Genomic DNA, 18,246 nt, shown 5'->3' with positions numbered 1-18,246 from the left:
CTAGAAGGAAAGGATAGGCCAAAGAAAAAAATCAATCATAAGAACTGTGCGAGCTGGGAGGTGTACATGTGATGAGCCAATATTTTGTTAAAGAAAAGGAATAATAAACATGCTGTGAAGAGAGATAGATGAATAATATATGGGTATAATGATGAAAAATTTAAATATATAACTATGTTAACTAGCACTTGTAACTTGCACTTCGAAGGAATAAGGAGCAGTGTCATCAGAGATTACCGTTGGATGTCTTCTTTTGGGTCATTTATTTTGCCTGTAAGTTTTCTAATAGTGGAACGTAGCATTAAGTGGGATATGCGACAATAAGAACTTGGGATATGGTGTTATCATTTTTAGCGCCATATAGGAACTACGAAATTACTATTGCAATTTTCTTTCTGAGTATTACTGGTTCTAAAAGCAGAAACAGTTTTTTTGTCAGTTCTAATTATATCGTCATTGTAATATAACTTGTGTTACTGCATTATCACATTGTCACATTTAAAATTATCTTTGACTACGTTTTACCTGATTAAGCCTACAATATGGGTGTTAAAAGCGTCAATATTATTTGGTTATTGTTAAATGCTTTAGTGAGAAACCATAAATTCTAAAAACAACCTTCGGCTTATTTAGTTTCGCTTCATTTATCTGCATTTTAAGTGCTTTTTGGTTGTGGTAAATATCATAAACAGAGGTGTATTTCAATAAAGATGTTTAAAAAATAAACTATTTATTATTATTAACTATAGGTTACATACACAGTTGTAAAGATATTTTAAGTATCCAGGATATCATACTAAAGTACAAAATTTCCTGTACTATATAACTTTTGTACTTTTGATTATTGGCTGACAAGATTTTGTTTATTTTTCCTAACAATCACTTCATTTCACTTGATGATCTTTTGAAATATGTCGTTCAATTTATTCACTGACTTTAGTAGATATTTGTGGTAACCGTTACATTCTGTTTTAGCAGATCGTAATACACTACATTTTTTTAATCTCAATCCCATCATATCTACAGCAAGACTTTTTGGTTATGAATATTCTGCTTCGGTCTGGATGTAAACGACAGTCTTGGGCTAACCCATAACTTATTACAGTTGGGATTGCTTTAGTAGATCCAGCTTTCATCGTTAGTCACAATAAGCCAATTAAATTATGTTTTTGAATTTGTCTGACCAGCAATGAAACCTCAATGTTAAATTCTTTTATTATTATTTTTCCATGTCTGACTTTCTCTAAATCTAAGACTTTGAAATTCATTGTTTCTAAACATTTTGATCCTCCAGAAAATTCTTTGTCATTGACATCAAAATCATCACTTGCTACTTCTGGTGTTTGATGAACTTTGATAGCAAAATTGTTTAAATTAAACAACAAATATAATGATATAATAAAAATAAATTAGCATGTACTGACTTATATTTTACTAATTGTGGCTTTTGTCGAATAAATAAAGAAAGTTTGATCTGAATAAAATAATGAATCTGAATTACCTTAAATACATTAAAATATCCTTGCAGTTATAATAAATTGTTATTTTCGAATACTATTGTTTAGTCTACTATGAAGGAGATTATACAAAACTATTTATATATGTCGCTTAGCTTGAGGAAAACATACAAATAAACAAGGAAAAGGTCAATAAAAAAATAAACAGGGTAGGGCAGATAAACAAATAAACAATGCGTTAAATATGTTTGTATATTCTAACTCAATCGCTCCCTCTTAGTACTGAAGGACGAAGGGATTAAGTGAGTAGGTAAAGGGAATATGAAATTCGGGAAATACCATACCCATTTTTACTAAAACCGAAAACATGTTGCACATGTAACGTTTTCCATGTAGTAAACATTTGTTTTGATAACCTTACGCTTAACATAACAATTCCTTCGAATTTATTATTGTTGGATGTACGATTCCTCGAATATTCGACATGGCGATACGCCCAAGACAAAGTAATTCCCCGTGCGCCGCCGACTTTTTTCTGAATTATTCATGGTCTGCCACAGTATTTAAGGAAAGCAAAACGTGTAAATCGAAACATACACACACACATATCCGCATCATCGATATTTGTCGTTGCATTTAGCTGTTTTTTTTTCACGTTTTCCATCGAGTAAAAGCGGAAAATATGAAGGGCGTTTTCGGTTTCTTGGTTATTTGTTTTGTAGTGTTTTCGGTTCAAAATTATGGTGAGTTTAAAGTGTTTCATTAAATAGTACAGTACACTGAACATTTTTGTTTAATGTGATTTATAGTTCATTATTTACTGTAGACAGTACTCAAAATAATAAACATTTTGTGGCCATTAACAACATTGCTTCTTATCTAATTTCTGCAATCTTGCTTTGACGTTCGCATATAATTTTAAATAAAGTTTTATAAAGAGTTTAGTTTGAATCTAAATTTATAGGATATATCATTTCTAAATTGAATGCCGTTTATTATATTTTTTACGGATGTATTTCGGATTCTTACTTGGACTGTTCTATTATTTCATCTCATCTTAAGTATTTCTCTGATATGTTCATCTGAGGTCGCTCTTTGATTTTTATCATCTCTGTTCTTCTCTCTTTTCTCTTCCCATGTTCTCTTTACCCGTCTTGTGTGCTTCAACTTCTTCAAGAGTAGCACCGCACATAGAAGGCAGACTCTTTTTGGAGGTTGCAAGTCAGTCCACAGAAAACCCACCGAGCATTTCACGTTTTATGATCGAGAACGCTGAAATCCCATCGTCAGAAAAGCCACTTATGTCGGTCTGGTCTTCGATCGCAACTTTAGGTGGAACTCCCTGATTCAAAGGCCCCTCCAGAAAGGTCCAGGTATTGTCAATTTGCTACTCCCCCTCATCAACCGGTCCAGCAGGCTTCCTCTTGCAATAAAATCTCTCCTGTACAAGATGCTGGTTCGATCAGTCGTTCTATACGGCTCCATTGTCTATCTAAAATACGTTTTACCTAGCCAGGTGGAACGTCTTCAAGTTTTTCACAACAAAATTCTCAGCAGAATAATCAGTGTCCCCTGGTTCGACAGGAATAATCAAATTCATAGAGAAACAGACGTCCCCCAAGTTCATGAATTTATAACCGAGCTCTACTCGAGATATTTCTTCACTTTTCGTCTCTCGGACAATAAATGTATTACCGAGCTGGCCGATATTTTAGGCTAATAACTCATTCGGCTTTTCCTGGCCTTATTCTATCACAGCCGACACCGCCCGTCATACTCCAAATTGTCTCGACCTTCTCCGGCGAGCGATTAACACAGGTACCGCAAGCTGCATGGTGTGATAACGACGCCACGTCCTTGCTTGGCCCTTGTGCCTCTTAACGGTGCTACCGGTTACGGGCACCCTCCTTACTAACAGTAAGATGTATCAGTTAGGATCATAGGACCAGCTGATAGGTTGGAGTTGAGTCCAACTCGCTTATTCCTGCGACTCCCGACCAGGTATCCGTAACAGGATTACCCTTATCGGTTTCACGCCAAAAAAAAAGTGTGCTATGTGCTATGTTCCCATTAGCTCTGTTGTGTCTGAATGTTATTTCGATGTATTTTCTACTGACTCAATATTGATATTTTTTCTTATTTCTTTACCTGGACGCTGCCCATCTTTCTTACACTCCTGACTCTTCTGAGTTATGTTATTCCTACTGTTTGTATCTTATGTTTTACCTACTTTTGACAATACATGCGTTTCGCAACCGAACTTTGTAGTTTTTAGTAGTTTTTCTTGGTATTTCCTTTTTATTAATGAATTTACTAATTATAGCGAAGAACAAATACATGTTTTTTTTAGTCTGGAATTTGTTTCCGTCTCTTGGCTTCCTGAACTATTTTCGATATCTAGACCGTCTATACTTAAATGTTGTTCTATTTTTATATCCTCAATTTGGATATTTCTTGCTTCTGATTCTCCTGGTGATAGGATTACCTAAATTCGTTGTCCTTTTATTTACTATTATCCCATAATTTCATCATATTCCATCAATTTATTTTTATCTGTAGACGTTTTGGCTTATCAATTGTTATAACGTCATCTGTAAAAGCTCCTAACATTATTTCTATATTTTATACATTTCTATCCCCTGTATGTGGTCCTCCTTGGACTTTGAAGGTATATGATGTTATTATTTCATGTTATCTGCAATGACTTAATATTGTTTTCAATTTTAAAAGAGTGTTTAGAGTGTTATATTTTAATTCGAAACTATTGTTTATCATATTTGTTACTCTCTCTATTAATCCATTGTTTATCCATTATGATGCTATATTATGTATAGAATTTATTTTTTTAAATATTGTTCTTTATTTATATCTTCATAAATTTCATTTGGTGTTAATTTTGATGTTTAAGAACAGCCGTGAATTAGTATTGGAAACATTTTTCAGATTCAAGCTTTAGTTTGAACATTTACATTATTACATATATTTATTATGTTCAAAGTATGTACATCTTAATCCTTGCGCATTTTTGTGTTATTTGTCATGTTTCCGAAAAAGAAACATATTGTTAAATCCACGAATTGGTTTATTTTTGGCAGTTCTTTATAAAAATAAATGCGTAGTTTAGTTCGACTATTAGATATCAATAATATTAATTGATTTTTGGATAGTGCAGTGTCAGATTCCTTACATTTGAGCGACTGTTACAAAATTATTTTCTTGTAGTGCTAACGATACGTTATTCATTCGTTCGTTATTGTTTTAATTATAGTTTCGATTAGGTTTTTTTTGCTACTGCGTCGAAATTTAATAAATCAATAACGAATTTACAACAATTTTTCATTTTTAATTTTCATTTTATAAACATATATTTCTCTTATTCTTTCATGCTCGTTATGTTTGTTGGTTATCTTAACGTTCTGTCCTCTCTGTTTTCTCAGTTACCTACTCTTTGTATTAGTAAATAATCCTATGAGATAAATGTATATCAAAATATATGTTATATTCATTTAATTGTGCATTTTTAGTGGATGCAGGCACACTTTCTCTGGACGTCATCAGATGTCAATATCCATCCAGCTGTTATAAAAATTGTCAGCAAAAAGATCCAAACACCACTGGTGACTGTAGTGCCAAAAACAGTCTCAATCAATATTACTGTCGTTGTATTTAATGCTGGAAAATACGTTGGATTTGCACTAAACGAACAATTAAAATAGCTATGAATTCTTAATAAATATAAGCATTATATTGAATATGTTTTATTTCTAATAATAGCTGGCTAATAAGACAGGGCGGTTCGTCTATTCATTTATAGATAAGGGTTTGAATTCTGCTGGGGTATAGTTGGGATTGTTCATAAGGCAAGAGTGTAAAATCTGAAAAGGAAATAGTCACAGTTTAGTTGTCTCAGTCACGCTAGTAATCTGATACAGATCTTCTGTGATGGTCTCTAATTTGGTTACTCGCCAGTCAGTAGGCTTAATATCGACGACAGTAGTTTACCGAGATAACATTAAATGGTGACAGGTCAATTGAAAATTCCCCGGCCTTACACATTGATGGTGCAACTAGTATTAAATCCATATGTTTTTTAGTTAGCTCTGACCCTCAAAAGATGCGTGTATCAATTTGACAGCTATCGGATCATTAGTTTGTAAATTATAGCATTGTGAGTGAAGCAACTTTTGTTATTGTGAAAAAAATTGATAAAAAGGAATTTTGCGTGTTGATAAAATATTTCTTTTTGAAGGGAATAAATACAGTTGAAGCAAAAACTTGACTTGATGCCGAGTTTTCGGATACTGCCGCAGGAAAATTCACAATCAAGGATTGGTATGCTATGTTTAGACGTGGTGAAATGAGCACCGAAGACGGTGAAGGCAGTGGACACCCAAAGAGGTTGTTACCGTCGAAAAGATATCAACTGAACATGTACGTATATCATTCACAAATATTTGGGTATTAGAAAGCTCTGTGCAAAGTGGGTGCCGCCGCGCGAGCTCACTTTTGACCAAAAATAACGACGAGTTGATGATTCGGAGCAGTGTTTGAAGTTGATCAAATGTATTAAACCCTAGTTTTTGCATCGATATGGGACAATGGATGAAACATGCCTCCATTATTTCACTCTCCAAGTCCAATCGACAGTTATTGGAGTGGACTGCACAGCACAACAGTCGGCTGGTAAAAGTTATGGCGTCTGTATTTTAGGATGCGCATGGAATAATTTTCATTAACTACCTTGAAAAAGGAAGGACCATCAACAGCGACCATTACATTATTGGACCGTTTGAAAGATGAAATCGCCGAAAAACGATCGCATTTGAAGAAAAAGTAAGTGCTGCTTCATCAAGACAATGCACCGCATCACAAGTCAGTGAAAACGATGGCAAAAATCCATGAATTGGGCTTCGAATTGCTTCCTCATCCATAGTATTCTCCAAATCTGGTCCCCAGCGACTATTTCCTGTTCTCAGATCTCAAAAGAATGCTCGATTGGAGGAAATGTTCGTCGAATGAAGAGGTGATTGCCTAAACTGAGGCCCATTTTGAATCAAAGGACAAATCGTACTACAAAAGTGGTATCGAAAAATTGGAGGGTCGCTATAATAAGTGTATCATCCTTATTGAATAAAAAAAACTAATTTTTCCAGAAAAATGTGTTTTACTATGGTAGGTCAGGGACTTTTCAATTGACCTGTTAGGTTCAGTCCAGAAAAATGCTAGTTGGTAAAAAGGAGACTACAAAAGACGAAAAACGATATTAATAATATTAAGAAATGTGTAATGTGTACTTTTTAATTCTAAATATTTTATAAATTTATGATAAATTCTGTACTTTAATTATTTCAGTTGAGGCCAGTTCTCTTCCGTTCCGTGTCGTTCTATGTCAATCTTTCCGAAATTGTCAGCGCCATTGTGCTGAAACAAATCCAGGAACTCTAGCAGACTGTTCCGCAAGAGATGAGTTACAACTGAACTATTGTCGTTGCTTATAATAACAATAATGATAAAATAAAAACTATAATATAATAAAATAACCTTCTTTAACGAAAAATAGATAGTCTAAATAATTTATTAGGCCCTTTTAACATTTCCCTTATTAAAATTATTTAATTAGCATGTTTAGGCCGTTGTTGTTTAAATTCTATGTATAACTTATATATGAGCTAGAACCTGCGTATATTTCACTTGTCGACTAATGTTAATAGTTCACTGAGTTGAGCCTATGTCTTTTTGTGATTGGAATTGTTGTAATAGGTCAGTATTTTATCAACAATGATAAGTTATTTTGTTCAATCATTCATCATCCGTCACATTTGTGGTCGCGTGCCCTCTGTTGACTCCTATCAGCTCCCAATTGTTTAGGTAATTTTTCGCAGCGTTTGAAATTAGTTTTCTTCGTGCAAGATCTCCATTTCGGTCTCACTGAGTGTTGTCGTCGGCTGTCTGAAAAATAAAAACATACTGTAATTGATGCTTAATTATGGTATTAGCTGTGTTATCTAAGCGATGTCTTTTAAACGATCCGAATTAATTCCAATACCAATAATATGTTTCCTTTATTTTAGTTGAAGCTGACAGTTTACCTCTCGAGGTGAGCTTGTGCGAATATCTGTTCATTTGTGAACGTCACTGTGAACAAAACCACCCGAATACTAAAGCTGACTGCAGCCTCAAAAACAAATTTGGCCAGAATTACTGTCGTTGTACCTAACACTTTGTAATTTGCTAGATGAATATAAAATACATTGGAGAAGATTGCTTGAATAAATGATATTGGAATAAATATTATGTTTTATTACAGCGGTTTGAATGGGATAATTGGTTTTGTGGATATATTGTAAGTTAGTTAGTCAGCAAGGGCTGAGCATCATTAAGCTACTTGTATTATTTTATGAATGTCAGGAAATACTCGGTGAATTCGTTATGTGATCATAGAATCTGTATTGTTGCTATATCGACTATATCTATAAACGTTTACCCATATTCATTTTATATACATATATTTATCTCATTTTATTCCTGCAAATTATGGATTGTTGGTTTGGTTAATGTTATTCTCAGTTACTTTCTCATTATATTATTAAATAATCCTATGAGATTATGTGCATTCAATTTTTGTGGATACAGGCTGATTTCTCTGATGTGGCTATATATCAATGCTTCTTCAGCTGTCTTTAATATTGTCAACAAAAAGATCGAACTACTGGTGATTATAGAGTCGAAAACATGTTTAATTAATATTACACTCGTTGCATCTAAATGCATACATACATAATATACAAACATTATAATTTAATATGTTTTATTTTTAATATCATGAAGAAATAAGCACATTTTATTCCTAAACTTTTATTTTATGTTAAATTATATACTTTAATTATTTCAGTTGAAGCCAGCTCTCTTCCGTACCAAGTGGTTCTATGTCAATTATTGCGAGAATGTCAGCATCATTGTGCTGAAACGGCTCCAGGGACTATAGCAGATTGTTCAGCAAAAGATGAATTACAACGCAACTATTGCCGTTGTTTATAATAATAATAATAATCATATAAAAATAACTGATATTTTTGTAATGAGAAATAAATAATATGAAAAATGTATTAAGCATTTCATGTGAGTCCTTATAACATTGTCATAACATTTTTTATTACTAGGTAAATGTAGAAATTTATAAGGCCACATTAAATATACACTATGAACTAGAACCTGTAGATATTTCACTTGGCAATTGATGTTAACAGTTTTGTCTTGCTATTCCTTGTTTGTTTATTATTATCAGAGTTTTAATTTATTTATTTATAGTCGCACTGACTTCAAACAATCACTTTTAATTATTCCGAACATTATCCTTTATTTTATATCACAAACCTTTTTAAATGACCTAGCGAGATTCGGTCCTAGTACGTTAATGTCGGCGAACTAAACTCTTAGCCCGCACGGTTATCAGCCGGGTCTTTTAGGCGGTTGTAATCAAAATACTTCTAGTAAAGTCTAAACAACTTAAAACGTAATGTAATTAAAAAGGTCCATTAAATTTCTAACGGTTTTCTTATATTCATATTTGATTTTCATTTTATAAACATATATTTGTCTTTTTCTTTCATGCACGTTATCTTTGTTGATTATCTTAATATTAACGCTCCATTTTCTCTGTTTTCTCAGTTACCTACACTTTATATTCGTGAATAATCCTGTGAGACAAATTTATATCAAAATATTTTGTTTTATTCATTTAATTGTGCATTTTTCGTAGATTCGTGGACAGGTACACTTTCTCTGAACGTTTTCAGGTGTCAATATTCATCCAATTGTTATCAAAATTGTCAGCAAAATGATCCAAACACCACTGGTCATTGTAGTACCAAAAACATTCTCAATCAATATTATTGTCGTTGTATTTAGTGCTGAAAAATAGGCTGGATTTACACTAGACGAACAATGAGAAAATATACAGTATGAACAAGATCCTATGGATATTTCACTTGGCAATTGATGTTAACAGTTTTGTCATCTATCTATCATTCCTAGAGCTTCAAATTTATTTATTTATAGTCGCATTGACTTCAAAAAATCACTTTTAATTTCTACGAATATTATCCTTTATTTAATACAATAAACTTTTTTAAACCACTTTTAGTCTAATGAGGTTCGATCCTAGTACATTATCATAGGCGAGCTAAACTCTTAGCCCGCACAGCTAACCACTGGCTCTTTTAGGCGTTTGCCGTCACATCTAAAATTAACTCAGGTAATTCTAAGAAGATATTAAAACGAGTCTTCATCGATCAAAAGCTCCACTTCTTGAATATTAAGCTTTATCATATTAAACTTATATAATTTTTAACTAAAGAAAATATTCTAAACCCTATATTTACTCCAATACTAACAATTTGTTTTCTTAATTTTAGTTGAAGCCACCGGTTTACCGTTTGACGTAAGCTTATGCCAATTTCTGAACAGTTGTCAACTTCACTGTAAAGAAAACCATCCGAACACTAAAGGAGATTGCAGCCTTAAAGGCGAATTTGGCCAGAATTATTGTCGTTGCATCTAACATCCTGTAAGATGCAGATAAACAATAAACTAATGGAGTTTTTAATAAATGAAAATAGAATAAATACTGTATTTTATTATGTCAGCTCGAATGGGATAATTGGTTTTGTGGATACACTCTGTATGTTAGTTGGTCCATCGACCTTGCACAGTTGCTCAGCAAGGGCTCAGCATCATTAAGCTACCTGTTATTTTATGGACGTCAGGAATCATCCGGTCAGGACGACGCTAGTCAATTGGTCATATGATAATTTTAACAACAATCTGTAATAATTTGTTTCCGAACAAAATGAACAATTAGTCTGAATATTTAATATAGTGACAGTAACTACAGATTGTTTTAGTATAAATTATTGCAAGGCTGATATGTTCTTCAATAAATTAGTGATGATGTTTCTAAATAATTGAAAGTATCTTTTTAATATGAAGTAAATAAAATATAGTGTAGCAATAAAATGTTATTTTTGAGAAGTGTAGCAACAAAATAACTCCATAAGTAAATGTTGAAAGCCCATAAGATCTTCACCTTCAATTAGAACAGAAAAATAATTGAATTCTGGATTTGAATATGGTTGTACAAGTCTTGAAATAGATTCATGAAAATGACATCCAGAAAGTTCTTTAGCAATAGGAATTGTAACCAACGTACAGGATATGGATTTAAAAATTGGTTGATTAACCGAGATGTATTCAGCACAAAACTAGAAAATATGAGAAATATCTCGGCAGTAGCGCTATGTTTAGAATTAGGCACATATCTGACTGGAGTCTAAACTATGATTTGCAGTCAAACCAATGGGTTATTAAATGAGTTAGTATATAGAAACAAGCTATATCTGATAAAATTACATATAACTGTATTAAACTATATATGAAAATTGATGGACTAAGCCAAAATTGAAACAAACTATATATCTCTGAAATATTTTAGAAGATTTGTTAGATTTTTCAATAATATATAATAGACATAGGCGTTCAATCAATCCAACATTTATCATCATTAGTAACTTTCGTTACGGTTACTCTATATTATTTCAATATTTATGGAATAAATCTTTGCTTTGATATAATTAGTTATTTACATAATATTATAGGAAAGGAATAATAGCTGCACAGTTTTTTTTTGTGTTAATTCTTCTTTAAAAAGGAATTCTTGTTATACCCCTTTAGGGTAAATGATATGGGCTCGGTGAATGGCGGTAAAAACGGAATAAACAGTGGTGTTTACATTATGTGACTGTTATTAATTGGCAATATAAAAATGTAGAAAATACAAAATAGATAAGATAAAACGGATGGCAGCGGTGTTACCTGGAGACGAGGCTTGGGCAGTCGATGGTGGCACGTCTAAACCAACAGATGGTCGGTTACTGAATGACCGAAATACCCTTCAATAACATCCCAGATAAACGTCTCGGGGTTGCCAGCTATTCGTTATCGTGTTCTAGTTGTCGCATCCCGCCCGTTGTTGACCGTTATTCCACGATGTAAAATTCGACATGCCTCAAGATCGCTATACCCCGATATCTGCAATTAAAAAAAATTCGATATTTTTTAACATGTATTATCCATCAAGAGATATAGTCTCTTTTAAGATGCTTTGTGTTTTAATTATTTCAAAGGTTTTTACAATTTATTATTATACATATTATATTTTATTGTCCATATTGTTTAATTTACTGTACCAAGTTAGTTTCGTTAATTTTGAAATATAATTTCTTTTTGTGTTACGTATATAGTTGTTTGTGATTGACATTCGTAATCAAGATCTCCAATAACACAATAATTAATTATTATTATAATTTTTTAGATATATTCTTAAATCAGATAAACCCTCCTTTTTACAAAGAAGGGTTTATCTGAACTGGATCTACTGTTAAACTTGGTCTCCGAACCACGATCGACCGATTCTCGGCATTAAGTCTACCGACTGGTCAGTGACCAACCTAGCCGGTCTTATCCAGCCTGGATACTGGCCTGATTGGTATGGTTATAAGAACATTTATGATTACAATCATAAACATAAATACATCCAAGCCCCAGGAGGATTAGAACCCGCGAATATCGTAACAGTAGTGGGACTCTCCTGTCTCCTTAACCACTGCTTCAATAAGCCGGCTAATTGTTTTATTGAAGTATAATTATAAAACTTATCAAAATAAACCACTAAAGTTACTGGTAGCTTTGTGACTTGAAGCTTTTAAACTTAAATTGTTTTGGATCTATTCTATCTATTTCCAATTTTCATTGGCTGAATTCAACTTAAAAATGGAAAAAATAATATTAAAATTAAAAATAGAATGTGGCTGTGAATTTATCAAATGTAGCTGATAAGTTCACTATTCGTTCATTGTTAAAATAATAACAGATGATAAATATAAGTTTGATATAATACTTTTAACGAAACGTGTACGTGATTAATAATTAACCTTATTTACCTGGTTTGGTGCCCTGCAATTTAAATTTATTGAAAATCAAATCCCTGTAATCTATATCTACTTTCTCCCTATATCTACTTTGAACAAGTACACATAAATTAAAAAGAGAATTTTACGGTTACTACCGCATATTATGTAAATATATTAGATTATACTTTTTAATAGGAGCTTAAATGGACGTATCCTATCGTCAGTACAGTAAATATATTTGGTCCAGTTGACCGAGTTCTTGTGCAGTTTGCTGGGAATATCTTATGGCGTTGCCGAGGAATAAAACCATCATAAAAACGTTCTATTTTCCTGCAAATCGAGAACCAGTTGGCAGGTGTAAGTGCAGGCCTGCCTGGTGGAACTGACGGTGGGGAAAACACAATATAATGATGTTCACTAAGTGTACTACCCATTCTCATTGATCCTATAAATTTTGTTTGATGGCCTCTAATGCTTTTTAATGCAGGTATATACAGCTAATTTTCTTACAAGAAAGGTTTGTTTTTGTTTGATTTCTATAGTTTTTTCATCGGTTAATAATAGTAATGTATTTTAATATTGATTAGTCTTTTAGTTGAATTAAAATTATTTGCTTTTTTTGTATTACTACTGTTATATCTACTTGTTTTTGCTGAAACGATTTATTATCTAAAAAGAATAACGTTAAACTTGAATATAAATATGATCAGTTTAAATTATATGTTGCTGGAGAGGGAGTGAAGATAAACAAGCAAAGCTGTATAAGTATCACCAACGGCCAATGATAGTGTCATTGTCAAAGTGACATTATTTTATTTTTAGTTAAATAATTTTGTGGTTTTAATAATCCAAAGTTAATTAACATAAGTACTTGTTTTAGATTTAGAAAAAATGAACAGATTCCAACGAAGTGTATAGGTTTATATGTTTTTTTAATTTATAGGTAATATACAACTTCGCTATTACCAATAGAATATAGCTAAATGCAAACACAACATTTTGGCATTTGATTTGGTATAAGAACAAAATATATTATTTGAGGATAAAGTTATTTGGAATTATAAGAAACCTATGACTTCAAAAACTTCATAACAACATGGAGTGTACAGAATAGTATCCAAATGAAGTATGTTGCGATTTTAATTTAATTGAAGGTCATGGTTGGATAGTTTTATCAACGTCTGCCTAAAATTACTAACGGATCAGCCTATACTAAAGGGTTCCTGATCCAACATTATCAGACCATCTGCCAAAAATTCTACCATCAAAATAAAGTAACTAATCACACAAATACTATACCATACATATACATTCCGCACTGCTCATTTGAGCATATGTGTTGACTAGAAAATCAGTTACTTGACAGGAACAGCTGATTATGCTATAGCGAATGTATTAGCGAATGTTCCTGATGAACCATGGGCCTAACCTATCACTCCACTCCTGACACATAGATGAAACCATGTCTAATGATTTTTAAACATTAGTAGTTTTAATATTCAAATGACACATGTCAAAATATCATGACTATAAATGATGTGACTTTGTTTGTTGAGTTTGAGGACTGAGTTTAAAACCTATAATGGTTTTAGGGAAACTTTTTTTGTTGAAAGATCGCTCACACTTACACGAGTCGTTGAAAACGATGACCAAAATGAACGAATCTGGTTTCGAGTTGCCTTGATATCTGCCATATAGTTCAGATCTGGCACCTGGTGGCTATTGTACTTTTGTTCCCTGTATGATCTGCTTACTATTGTTCAATTGTATTTTTCTATATAGTAAAGTTGTTTTAAAATTTGTCTAAACACTGTTAGATTAAAAGCATTTTGGGTTTTCGCTAGATTTCCGTGCGAGACTACGGAGCTACTTCACGGTGTTGTTTAACTATGATATAAAACTATTTTTGATGTACCTTATGTTAAAATCAGTTAATTATGATTAGACTTGATTTTATATCGTTAAGTTTAGCAATAAAGAAAGAAATTGTTCAAGTTTTCTAAAATCTTTTCCTATATGTATTTAATATTGAAAAATAGAATATATTTTACTGTGTCTTTTGTTTTGATATATTTTAAATCTAAAATATCTTGATAAATGTTGTTATTATGATATGTTTTACAATTATAGGTAATTTCCTTTTTTTTAAATTTTGTCATTGTATATTGAATATCATTAGAAATATTATTATGGTAAATCGAGATCAAAATTGCAATAATCAATCGACAGTAGAGAAATAGACAATCTTCCTGAGTGCTCGCTAAAGATTGTCGATAACCAATATTAGGAAAATTGTGCACAGCGCACGAACAAACTGCACGGTGACCTTGAAATCAAATGGGGTTTCGAAGTTATCGAAGATATTGCAATAAAAAAAAATAAAATAAAATAAATATATAAAAGGAGACCTTAAAATATATTAAACATTTTTTTTTCGGAGTATCACTAGATTTTCGTGAAAGTTTCGAAACAACACCTTCGTATTTACTGGAACAATGAATATCTCTTCACCGTCGTTGAGGTCATTTTCAGTTACCTTGACTGCTATCAACGTCGACTCGATAGTCCTCTAAAATAAAAAAAATAACAATCTCCGGTCCGCCCCTGGCTATCGATTTCCTCTCGATGTAATTAATTATTGTTTTAGTCGTATTTGAGGAAGATAAGGGCTTAAATTAAATCAAACCTCCCTCCACTTCTCGCAATTAGTTTACTCCGGTGAACTTTATTAGAAAAGGTGTTGTTCGAAACAGCAGATTATCCTTTGATCAGCGTGTGGGAAAAATCAGTGAATGGGGGGAAAGTTTCGTAATTTAAGGCTCGGTAATGGGGACGCTGAGGAAAGGGGGTGATATAGGATTCGTAACCGTTCCAAGCTATTGACATGTAGCTTTAATGAGTTTGTAGATAATGGGCTGGGGTAAAGTAATTTCGTTATTTTTATGTTTTTCAAAGCGAATATATTTGTAGCGACCTTGAGGCATGTCGAATTTTACATAGTGGAATAACGGTCCACAAAATAAGAAGAAATATAATCCCTGATGTTGGACACGGGCGGGGTGCCAGCAGCGCCAACTAGAACCCGATAACGAATAGCTGGCAACCCCGAGACGTTTATCTGGGATGTTATTGAAGGGTATTTCCATTCATTTAGTACTCGCCCATCGTTTGGTTTAGACGTGCCACCATCGACTGCCCAAGCCTCGTCTCCAGGTAGCACCGCTGCCATCCGTTTTATCATTTGTATTTTTATATTTTATATTACTTCAATAAATAACGGTCACATAATGTAAACACCACTGTTTCATTTCGTTTTACCTCCATTCACCGAGCCACATCATTTACCCTAAATATTCATATACGTTTACAATTTTAATCAATGATGTATGTGCCGTTTTCATCGATGATATGTTGGCACTTTTCTAGGAAATCCATAATTCGAAATGTATTTCACAAGCCTCTTTTTGAGTCAGTTTTAGCCTCTTTTTAAGAGAGTTTTATAGAAACCGGAATAAGTACTGGTCGGACGGGCAATGTCCGTACATGTAATGAATTCATCAAAACATCCTTTACTAATAAAACCAAAAGAATTGAACCAAACGATTTTCGCAAATGATTTCAAAAATGATTCAAGTTTATTAATTATAATATAAATTCTGGCTTCTATTTGAAGCAATCATTTGTTCAAGTCAAAAGACTTATTGTTGTTTAGATTTAAACATTTTTCGGCCGGTTTGGTGGCGCAGTGGTAAAGGGACGGTCCTCCTACTGATGCATTTTACCTCCATTCACCGAGCCACATCATTTACCCTAAATATTCATATACGTTTAAAATCTTAATCAATGATGTGTGTGCCGTTTTCATCGATGATATGTAGGCACTTTTCTGGGAAATCCATAATTCGAAATGTTTTTCACAAGCATGTTTTTGAGTCAGTTTTAGCCTCTTTTTAAGAGAGTTTTATAGAAACCGGAATAAGTACTGGTCGGACGGGCAATGTCCGTACATGTAGTGAATTCATCAAAACATCCTTTACTAATAAAACCAAAAGAATTGAACCAAGCGATTTTCGCAAATGATTTCAAAAATGGTTCGGCTAAGTTCGAGCTGCACATGATGAATATTTCCTTTCCAATCACATCAAACATTTAATATTACCTTGTTAGGCGTCAATTCATGTTGAATTCGAGTTTTGAGCTTTTGATATCTATTTTTATGTGAATGGTTTAAAAATATTCTAGGATCGATGTTTATTCCTGCGGCGATAACAAGAGATGTTGGTCTACTTGATATTATATAGGAAAATATTATCAAGGAAAAGGTTTGAAGAAAAATTATTATAAAAAATGAGGTGTACTTGAGGCATATTTTTGCTTGGTGCAGTATTCCAATAGGTACCAATTATAATTCAATATCCAGTTAAAATTCAAACCCACGATTCAAAACTACATAATGATTTTGCAGTATTATTTTACGCGTAGCATTGATGACAGCACTTATTGCAAATATATATAAAATAATTATCATATTATAAAAAATTAACGAAATTAATTTGATACTTTCCCACAAAAACCTATGAACCTGTAATCTTATCTTCAATCATACCTTTACTCATACACTTCGATGCACTTCACTCTGATGTTTTTAAACATGTAGAATGAAATGGCTACATTTCCAAAAATTGCTAGAGATTTTGTTTACGAAGAAGCAGCTTGCTGTGGATTTAGATCTCAGAACAATGTTCACATATTCAATTGAATTGATTAGGTTTTCCTATATGGATCTTCGTTGTTTTTATTTTTGTACTGTAAATAAATAACAAAAAAAAACATGTTATATATGTGTTTATATTTATACAAACGAAGCATTATCGTAGATTATTTTTGGTGCTCTTTTGGCTGTTACTTTCGTTGGTCCTCAACTAGAAGCAAAACCCAAAGCTGAAGCCTAGCCAAGTTTAGTAGCAGTAGCTTAATCCGCTCTACTAATAGTTGCCCCTGCAGCAATACTCAAGCTTACTGTGTCCTATTATTGCTAGTAGTAACTATCTATAAGCTCTAGTAGTTTATTCTGCTAGTTATACTGACACAAATTAACAAAGGCCTGTAAATTATCGAAGAATATGGGTAAAATTTATATACTGATAATCAAAAATTATAGCCATGGATAAGGTCGGTAAAGGTCTCGCTACCATTTTGATTTGACACTAAGGTGCGATAAAAGTCCCACTACCATTTTGATTCCGCGCCATCTTGTTTATGTGACATTTAGCTCAGTTTCGCTTTAACCATTGTGTTGTGTTTGATGTCCGAATTGTATTATGGATAAATATAAGCCACAAGAACGAGTAGAAATGACTGACAATATTTATTGAAAATAATCGTTCCATTATTGACACTAAGCGGAAATTGAGTCTATGGCAGCGGGACTTTTGCCCCATGATGTCTAACTAACACCACTACTTCTACTGTGTGATTCTGCCACACGCTTTTTTATTAATGTTTCTTCAGTTTTTCCAAAAACAGTACCCAATCACGATATATAATTTAAATTAATTCAAACCATGAGACCTAATGTCAAAGTAGAATGATAATAATTAATTAAATAAACCTTTAAGGATCAAGAAAATCAATATCGACTATCGATAGAGGAAGTCTTTGTAAAGGGGGCTCTAAATAAAAAAGCTATATGCTTTCCTAGTATTCCAGTTATTAGCTTCTTTGAATGCTAATTTTCTGGGGGAAAATGTCACAACTATAACTGCAATAAAAGAATACAAATAATGCAGAGAGGCCTACAGAGGGCATTAAATATATAAATA

The 18,246-nt window shown here is 32.7% G+C and overlaps 1 long non-coding RNA gene across 5 annotated transcripts; it reads left to right on the top strand.

Annotated features, from left to right (window-relative positions):
- The first annotated feature begins 2,024 nt into the window (after positions 1 to 2,024).
- Positions 2,025 to 10,081, top strand: LOC143199026 (uncharacterized). 5 transcript variants are annotated; one of them, XR_013006329.1, is made up of 2 exons: positions 2,025 to 2,200; positions 9,872 to 10,081. It is a non-coding gene; the product is annotated as an uncharacterized LOC143199026 (long non-coding RNA). The 5 variants fall into 5 exon arrangements; XR_013006328.1 differs by lacking the exon at positions 9,872 to 10,081 and adding an exon at positions 6,810 to 7,014; XR_013006327.1 differs by lacking the exon at positions 9,872 to 10,081 and adding an exon at positions 4,982 to 5,204 and having other exon boundaries at positions 2,030 to 2,200.
- Positions 10,082 to 18,246: the final 8,165 nt, after the last annotated feature.

The sequence above is a fragment of the Rhynchophorus ferrugineus genome, unplaced genomic scaffold (genome assembly GCF_030347505.1).
Source record: "Rhynchophorus ferrugineus isolate W39M unplaced genomic scaffold, kcgeb_rfMv2 rfM6, whole genome shotgun sequence".
Lineage (NCBI taxonomy): Eukaryota > Metazoa > Arthropoda > Insecta > Coleoptera > Curculionidae > Rhynchophorus > Rhynchophorus ferrugineus.
Note: the sequence above shows the minus strand (reverse complement) of the source record. Positions and strands in the feature narration are given on the sequence as shown.